This window comes from Scyliorhinus canicula, chromosome 1 (genome assembly GCF_902713615.1).
Source record: "Scyliorhinus canicula chromosome 1, sScyCan1.1, whole genome shotgun sequence".
Taxonomy (NCBI): Eukaryota; Metazoa; Chordata; class Chondrichthyes; order Carcharhiniformes; family Scyliorhinidae; genus Scyliorhinus; species Scyliorhinus canicula.
Genome location: NC_052146.1, coordinates 305,084,176 through 305,093,668, shown reverse-complemented (window position 1 = coordinate 305,093,668; position 9,493 = coordinate 305,084,176). Strand labels below are relative to the sequence as shown.

The 9,493-nt window shown below is 51.3% G+C and overlaps 1 protein-coding gene across 4 annotated transcripts in view; it reads left to right on the top strand.

Moving 5' to 3' along the window:
- Positions 1–286: 286 nt before the first annotated feature.
- LOC119976369 (collagen alpha-1(XII) chain-like) overlaps positions 287–9,493 on the top strand; it is a 370,037-nt gene continuing 360,830 nt past the window's right edge. For 3 of the 4 annotated variants that reach the window (XM_038816870.1, XM_038816860.1, XM_038816879.1), the window contains exon 1: positions 287–467. The gene's annotated coding sequence lies outside the window, so the exon portion shown is untranslated. The remainder of the gene's footprint in view (positions 468–9,493) is intronic. The other variant, XM_038816884.1, reaches the window with a different exon arrangement.

Below are 9,493 nucleotides of genomic sequence, written 5' to 3'. Positions count from 1 at the left end.
GGTTTGTGCGTGGTTCACTGTCTCCAGCCTTGTGTTTGGAGCTTGAGCCCCTGGTTTGCAATGCTGTGTGGATATGATCATCGTATTAGCAATGGAATGTAATTACGTTAGACAAGTATGTGGAGAGTTGGCAGCTCTTTGTTCAAATCAGACACTGCAGTATCAAACCATGACACTCTTTTTCCCTCTTCACGTTGCCCTCCTCCCTCTTTAAGGTCTCGTTTCGTAACGGTTTACGAAAGCTGCTCCCCCCCCCCCCCCCCCGCTGTTGCATGGGTTATAGAATAGGTCAGTATTAAGCTGGGCTTCCCAACACAGGAGCGCTTCACTGCAGACACAACGGGGAGAGACTGCGGAGCAACAGCAGCAAACAGGACTTTCCCCAAGTTCAAGCCCTCCAGCCCTGTGCCCTCCTGACTTCAGACAGCACTGTAGCCTCCGGCGACTGGGATTCCCCATTTGCACAGGTTTGCCCTCTTTTCCTCCAACTTCAGAGTTTGTTACCAGCGATTTTGTGTTTGTGTTAGCGAGGATTTCACTCCCGTGTGTGCCGCCCTGGGGTCTATTATGAGGACGAATTTTATTTACAATTTCAGAAGCCATTTGGATGCAGATGCAGAAATATTCAGATATACATTTTAAATTAGGCTGAATATTGTGTAATTAATGCCTCTGTCTAAACTCTCAAATTGATACAATCGGGTAGATTAAGTGGAGAATGTCAGAATTGAGTTACTGGACAAGGTTCCGGGGACGTGACTGACTCGGTTCCGTCTGTTGCCCCATTTTAAAGTACCCGCTGGTACTTTGTGCAGCCGTGAGATTTGCATTCAGCTCGGAGTAACGGGAGCGCATTGAGAAGTCCTCGAGTTATCCCTGGCGAGCTGGGTTGTGTGAAATGAGACTCATTCACTTTCAGCTAAAACTCCCAGAACTGATCCTTGACTTGGGCGCATTGCGAAGGGTGAGCCCGTGGGGTGGGGCGGGACAGACCGTGGGTCGGCTCCTGTGTGGGGTGGGTGGGGGTGGGGGGTAGCCACTGACTGTGGCTTCAACACGCACTTCGAAAACACAGCAGCCAGACATGCTATCACTCAGGCAACCATCAACAGATATACAGTCACACACACAGTCACACAGACACACACACAGACACACACAGTCACACAGGCAACCGTCAACAGAGATATATATACAGTCGCACAGACACACTGTCACACAAACACACAGTCACACAAATTCACACAGGCAACCATCAATAGAAATCTACACAGTCACACACAGTCACACAGAAGCGCACGCAGTCACATACACACACAGACACATATTAGCTGACAGCCACACACGCAAATATAAACTTTCCCGATGTATAGAGATACTTTTTGGTCTCACGTTTTAAAAAGTTGCCTTCTTTAAAGCTATTGAAGAAATTTAGACTTGTTTAAGTTGCCTTATTGAAACTATGATTTATAAATAAGTATTGTAATGACCGTACAGTTAAAAGTCTATTTTGATCGACAATCCAATAAACCAGGAACAAAACTCTCAAAGTCGAACATTGTAACTTATTGTTTGCAAAAGTTATAAATTCTGGCTGAAAGCCCCTTCACAGAGGATCGATGTGTGTGACACTGGGAGTGCACGGTGTTTAAATGCAGGGTTACTTGCAGGCTACGAGACAAGCTGAGAGCTGCAGACTTGTCTGTTCTTCCACGTGCAGCTAAGGAGAGTCTGCACCCACCCATCCCCCTAACCCCCCACCCCCGCCCCAGACATTCTGATCTCCGGCCGTCTGGGATCTGACAGGCTGCAGATCCGCGGTGTGGCCGCAAGGCGGCAGTGAAACACCAGCTCACAGCCAAAGGACGAGACAACTTTGAAAAGCGAACTTTAAAAGTTTATCTCTTTCAAACAACCTCCCATCGAATCACGGCGCGGCTGGTGAAATATTACTCCGACTTTCACCAACGTGGAAAAAAAGCAGTCACTAGGAAATATTACATTGATTTTACTTTGCTTTGTTTTGCTTTTGAATAAGGGGGGTAATGATTGCGACCCCAGTACATCAAGTGGAGGCGAATGTCTATAAACCGTGTTTGAATGAGTGCCTTTGGCCAACGCCAGAGTGAAATCAGACACCCGATACGCAGCAGTACATGATAGAGGAGATCTTGAGCATCTCCAAAGCGTAGACAAGATGCTAATTGATTGCCATCTAATGCCTGAGTTTATGGACAGGGCTGTCGTGGAGGAAAAGGACACAGCAAAGTGGAGTCTTCATCGTACCAGCCTCCCCGGACAGGCGCCGGAATGTGGCGACTTGGGGCTTTTCACAGTAACTTCATTGAAGCCTACTCGTGACAATAAGCGATTTTCATTTCATTTTTTCATTTCATTTTCATCGAAACGTGATTTAGGAGCAAATAAAAAGGAGCTAGAAATAGGAAAGAAATGGCAAATAATATCCTGATTCCCAAATATCTGCCAAACAAAAGGACTGGCTAACATTCGGATCCAGTTTTATATGTCCACGCTTTACAGGGACTGAAGGGTGGGTGCGGCACAGTCGGTGTGATAATTATTTCACCTTGTCCATCCATCTCCAGCAATTCCAGAGTCGGGGCCGGTAATTAAATCCAGGTTTGAAAGTGGAGGGTTCGGGTTTTTTTTTCTTGCTTTCGGGCAGACTTGCTCAAGGAGACTTTTACAAGCTGATGTCGAAATGCAAATTGGTGATGTAATGGGGGGGCCCATGATCAGGGTGAGCCCCTGCAAACATTAACCCCCCCCCCCCTCCTCTTCTCCCCGTCTCGCTATCTGGGAGAGTTGCGAATGGAGAAGGTGCGCGATATTATCTGTCAGTGCAGAACAACCAGACTGGTTAGGGAATTAACAGATGCTGAAATGGATCCGGCTTGTAAATATCCAGGAGATTTCCACGTCGTCTTTCCCCAGCTAGTTTGAGCTATTTTATAATTTACTGTCTGCGGCTGGTCGAGGGGGTTAGAGCTTGTCAGAGATATGGGGCTGATTCTGGGCAGATATTTAGACTAAATCGGGCTGGAGTTGGAGAGGGCTCTTCAGAAGCACAGGGTTTTGGTGGTCTGGCTTGAAAGAGGTCAGCTGTTAGCAGAAAATGGCCACTCGCTCTCCACGGCAGCTTTTACTCCTGGTGACCCGGGTTCAGTGTGAAGTGACTGCTCATCAGCACATTTAGCCTGCAAGGCAGAGGGCCACAACCTTGGTTTGGGTTGCAAGTTGTGCCTTATTCAAAGAAAGAGACTCCGTGTGTCCTGAAATGTATTTCCATTCTGCAGGAGGTTTGCCATGTATTTTCTCGTTGTGTTTCCCCGTCCAACCCCCGGGACCAGGGAGGGACAATCACAGATTCCTCCAACACTGACAGCCCTCGACAATAGCCAGAACCTTCCTCGCTCTGTGTCTCTGTGACCACCTGAGACTTCCCCGTTCCCCGGGAACCTGGGAGTTGGTGAGGCGGTGGACTGACTCAGATCCGACCCACCCCCACCAGCCGGAGGAACTACTGATCCTCGCTGTCTGAAATTCCAGGAGGGAGAGAGAGAAAGGGTCAATTTGCTTTCCACCTCTGAGTGTGAGACAGTCCCGAAGCCTCGCAGCAACTCCTCAGGAGGAAACTTTTTCCGTGCTTGAACAAGGCACCGACTGAACGGCAACGGTGCTTTTTAAAAATGGCAAAACTTAACACATTCTTCTGCAGAACAGGAATACCAATCCATGTGCTCCTCTGGGGAGTTTCACTGGGGCATCTTATAACAATTGAAAGGATGGGGTGACAGATGAGCTTTTACAGCCACAGATCACCCACCCAATAGCCGCCCTTGCATTCCAGATTTAATTGAATTTAAATTCTACCAGATCTGCTCGAGTGGGATTTGAACCTGCGTCCCAAGCCCGGCGTCAGGACTAACTGCTGCGATATTCCCACCGTCTCTCATCACCTCTTAATAGGTTCTTGTCCACTGTAGACACGTTATTCATCTCTCAAAAGTTATTTTTTGGCTTGGAATGCATTGCAGTTTTGTTGTGATGTGGCATTAGAATTAAGTTGATCTTCTCTCGACACCTTGCTATAACTGTGACATTATATTCTGCAGTCTCTCCTTCCCTATGTACGGTATGCATTGTTTGTACAGCAAGAAACAATACTTTTCACTGTATACTAATACATGTGATAATAATAAATCAAATCAAATAGAATAATCTGGGGTTGGGGAAGTATATAAATGACGCAGAGAAACGCTTTCCGCCCCAGTGGAGGATTGAGGGAGTGCAGCACTGTTGCCAGTGCCATCTTGCAGATTAAACGTAAAATTGCGTCTCTGTTGCCTGTCATGAATGGGAAAGGGTGCTTGACCATTATTGCATATGGGGCAGGAGAGGTCTTCCCGGTGTCCTGGCCCACGGTCACCCCCAAAGCAGCATCATCAGGAAAGATGATCTCGTTGCTGTCTGTGGGATCTTGCTGTGCGCAGGTTGGCTGCCACGCCCCCAACATCACAGCAGTGAGCCGTGGAGTACATTGGACTGTGGAATGCGAGATTTAATTAGGATATTTTATTTATTGTTCTCACTTGCTGAGTGAGTAGTCAGAGGTGCCATACTGTCAGAGGGGCCATGCTGCTAGAGGTACCATGCATGCTGTCAGAGGTGCCATGCTGCTAGAGATGCCATTCTGTCAGAGGTACCATGCTGCCAGAGGTGCCATGCTGCTAGAGGTGCCATGCTGTCAGAGGGGCCATGCTGCCAGAGGTGCCATGCTGCCAGAGGTGCCATGCTGTCAGAGGGGCCATTCTGCCAGAGGTGCCATGCTGCCATAGGTGCCATGCTGCCAGAGGGGCCATTCTGTCAGAGGGGCCATGCTGCCAGAGGGGCCATGCTGCTAGAGGTGCCATGCTGCTAGAGGTGCCATGCTGCTAGAGGTGCCATGCTGTCAGAGGCACAATGCTGTCAGAGGTGCCATGCTGTCAGAGGGGCCATGCTGTCAGAGGGGCCATGCTGTCAGAGGTGCCATGCAGCCAGAGGTGCCATGCAGCCAGAGGTGCCATGCAGCCAGAGGTGCCATGCTGCCAGAGGTGCCATGCTGCCAGAGGTGCCATGCTGTCAGAGGTGCCATGCTGTCAGAGGTGCCATGCTGCCAGAGGTGCCATGCTGTCAGAGGGGCCATGCTGCCAGAGGTGCCATGCTGCCAGAGGTGCCATGCTGCTAGAGGTGCCATGCTGCCAGAGGGGCCATGCTGCTAGAGGTGCCATTCTGCTAGAGGTGCCATGCTGCCAGAGGTGCCATGCTGCCAGAGGTGTCATTCTGTCAGAAGTGCCATGCTGTCAGAGGTGCCATTCTGTCAGAAGTGCCATGCTCCTTACCCAGTTCTGTGGACCATAAGTGGCCCCAGCATCCTTGTGTTGAGAAACATCACCAGGTTAAAGCCCAACAGGGTTTGTTTCGAACCACTAGCTTTCGGAGCACTGCTCCCTCCTCGGGTGAGTGGGTTGGGGAAGGGAGCGAGGAATTGGCCAGTTTTCCTGAACTTGAGCACTATTGAGTAATCAATGTGACATTGTCTTTGTGGGCTGGTGTGGAGGGGGTAGTGGCCCCCTGGGGCGGGGGGGGGGGGGGGGGGGGGTGCGGCTACAGATGATTAAATGAAGACAAGATTCGCCTGAGTTTGTGAAGCCTCGAATGTGTGAATAGCTCACTTTCACGCGACCAAAGCTTCCAATGTGCGTGAAAGAAATTGCCAGCATCAGCAGTTTATTGACAGTGTGGTAACCACGAGGTTTAACCTGCAGAGACAGAGTTAACCCGCGGACATCACCACCTCCAAACGTTAACTGGCTCCAACTCTCCACCAATGCTGCCCTGACTGATATTGCCAGCTTCAACGACATTTCTGTTTGACTGAATTTGATTTGCCTCCTGAATGGGAGTTTGCAATGTTTGAAACACCGAACCGAAGCATTTAAGCAGCTCACACCCGCTTCCAACCCAGCGAAAGGTTACTCAGGTAAAGACAGCGCTGATCTGAGCTGGAGACGGACCGCTTCAATAATCTGGCCCAAACATCAGTCACTCACTGAGCCAGTGTTTGATAACTTGCAGACGCTCCTTGCAGAAACATTTCTCCAGTTTATTTTCATGTTGAAAGGGATCAGTTGGGCCCCATCACTGACCTCTGTCAATTTAGTCAAAATGGATTCCCCAAATATTGTCCCAGTCTTTCCCAGCTTTTCAGTGAGATAAGCGCGGGCATTTCGCTGTGCGGGTGGGAGAGTTTCTGAGTCTGTAAATTCCTCATCCAACAAACCACAACACGAAATCAACAGTTGTAATTTCTCCAGAAATTCTGATGTTGTGCAGTCTCTCCCTCACAGTGAACAGGAGGATAGACTGTCTCTCACAGTGAACAGGAGGATAGACTGTCTCTCACAGTGAACAGGAGGATAGACTGTCTCTCACAGTGAACAGGAGGATAGACTGTCTCTCACAGTGCACAGGAGGATAGACTGTCTCTCACAGTGAACAGGAGGATAGACTGTCTCTCACAGTGAACAGGAGGATAGACTGTCTCTCACAGTGAACAGGAGGATAGACTGTCTCTCACAGTGAACAGGAGGATAGACTCTCTCACAGTGAACAGGAGGATAGACTGTCTCTCACAGTGAACAGGAGGATAGACTGTCTCTCACAGTGAACAGGAGGATAGACTGTCTCTCACAGTGAACAGGAGGATAGGCTGTCTCTCACAGTGAACAGGAGGATAGACTGTCTCTCACAGTGAACAGGAGGATAGACTGTCTCTCACAGTGAACAGGAGGATAGACTGTCTCTCACAGTGAACAGGAGGATAGACTGTCTCTCACAGTGAACAGGAGGATAGACTGTCTCTCACAGTGAACAGGAGGATAGACTGTCTCTCACAGTGAACAGGAGGATAGACTCTCTCACAGTGAACAGGAGGATAGACTGTCTCTCACAGTAAACAGGAGGATAGACTGTCTCTCACAGTCTGTTCTGCTGGTGTCCCTGGATGGTTGCATAATGGTCCTAAAATGGGGAGAACTCTTCCTCTTTCCCTTGGAATGTTTGACATCTACCTGTTGATGTTTCATTTGAGCGCTGCCCGCCGCCCCCCCCCCCCCCCCCCCCCCGACAGCCCTGCCTGCCCCTCTGACAGCCCAGCCCTCACTCTGACAGCCCTGCCTTCCCTCTGACAGCCCGGCCCTCCCTCTGACAAGCCTGCCCTCCCTCTGACAGCCCTGCCTTCCCTCTGACAGCCCGGCCCTCCCTCTGACAGCCCTGCCCTCCCTCTGACAGCCCTGCCCTCCCTCTGACAGCCCTGCCCTCCCTCTGACAGCCCGGCCCTCCCTCTGACAACCCTGCCTTCCCTCTGACAGCCCGGCCCTCCCTCTGACAGCCCGGCCCTCCCTCTGAAAGCCCTGCCCTCGCTCTGACAGCCCTGCCCTCGCTCTGACAGCCCTGCCCTCCCTCTGACAGCCCTGCCCTCCCTCTGACAGCCCTTCCCTTCCTCTGACAGCCCTACCTCCCTCTGACAGCTCGGCCCTCCCTCTGACAGCCCGGCCCTCCCTCTGACAGCCCTGCCCTCCCTCTGACAGCTCGGCCCTCCCTCTGACAGCTCGGCCCTCCCTCTGACAGCTCGGCCCTCCCTCTGACAGCTCGGCCCTCCCTCTGACAGCCCTGCCCTCCCTCTGACAGCCCTGCCCTTCCTCTGACAGCCCTGCCCTCCCTCTGACAGCCCTTCCCTTCCTCTGACAGCCTCACCCTCCCTCTGACAGCCCTGCCCTCCCTCTGACAGCCCTGCCCTCCCTCTGACAGCCCTGCCCTCCCTCTGACAGCCCTGCCCTCCCTCTCACAGCCCGGTCCTCCCTCTGACAGCCCTGCCCTCCCTCTGACAGCCCTGCCCTCCCTCTGACAGCCCGGCCCTCCCTCTGACAGCCCTGCCCTCCCTCTGACTGCCCTGCCCTCCCTCTGACAGCCCTGCCCTCCCTCTCACAGCCCGGTCCTCCCTCTGACAGCCCTGCCCTCCCTCTGACTGCCCTGCCCTCCCTCTGACAGCCCTGCCCTCCCTCTCACAGCCCGGTCCTCCCTCTGACAGCCCTGCCCTCCCTCTGACAGCCCTGCCCTCCCTCTGACAGCCCTGCCCTCCCTCTGACAGCCCTGCCCTCCCTCTCACAGCCCGGTCCTCCCTCTGACAGCCCTGCCCTCCCTCTGACAGCCCTGCCCTCCCTCTGACAGCCCTGCCCTCCCTCTGACAGCCCTGCCCTCCCTCTGACTGCCCTGCCCTCCCTCTGACAGCCCTGCCCTCCCTTTCACAGTCCTGCCCTCACTCAGTGCTGCACTGGGAGTTTTGTCTGGGGTTCTGTACTTCTGTCTCTGGAGTGAAACCTGCTTTCAGTTGTGATTTGAGGTGTTATGGGACATGCTGCCAGTAGCTCTACTAAATAAAAGCAAATTACTGCGGATGCTGGATACTGAAACTAAAGAGAAAATGGTTGAAAATCTCAGCAGGTCTGGCAGCATCTATAGGGAGAGAAAATACCTAATGTTTTTGTCCAGATGACCATTTGTCAAAGGTAAAAAGAGAAAGTGGGAAATATTTATACTGTGGAGTGAGAGAATGAACCAAGAATCACAGCCAGAGAAACCCAGGGAAACCGGGTGCTAATGGCCACAGAATTAAAGCGAAAGAGCACTAATGGCAGTCCCCAGAGAGAACAAAAGATGTGAAAGGCCAAACAGCAGAGAAACTAACATCAGAGGGTAAACTGTGACAGTTGGAGATGTGGGGGGAGGGGAAGAGGAAAGCAAAAGGGAGAAAGGGTAAGGAAAGGTGGATAAGATGGGGGTAAATATCTATAAAGAAAGACAAGAAAGAAATGGTAAAAGATAGTTAAAATGAAATGGGATGAAAACAAATGGGCCGGGTGGGGTAGAGCTGATCATCTGAAGTTGTTGAATGCGATGTTCAGGCCGGAAGGCTGTAGCATGCCTAACCAGAAGATGACATGTTGTTCCTCCAGTTTGCGTTGAGCTTCACTGGAACATTGCAGCAGGCCAAGGACAGACATGTGGGCATGGGAGCAGGGTCTTGTGTTAAAATAGCAAGCAACGGAAAGGTCAGGGTCCTGAATGCACACAGACTGAAGATGCTCAGCAAAGCGATCACCCAGTCTGCGTTTGGTCTCTCCGATATAGAGGAGACCACATTGGAAGCAGCGAATGCAATAGACCAAATTGAAAGAGATGCAAATTAAACGCTGCTTAACCTGGAATGAGTGTTTTGGGCCTGGGATGTTAAACATGGAAAAGGTAAAAAGGTAAAATCTCTCCGTACAGATGCTGCCAGACCTGCTGAGATTTTCCAGCATTTTCTCTTTAGGACCACAGCTATACTGTTGGCTATCTCTCATTGTTCTGTGAGAACTCTGTACATGCC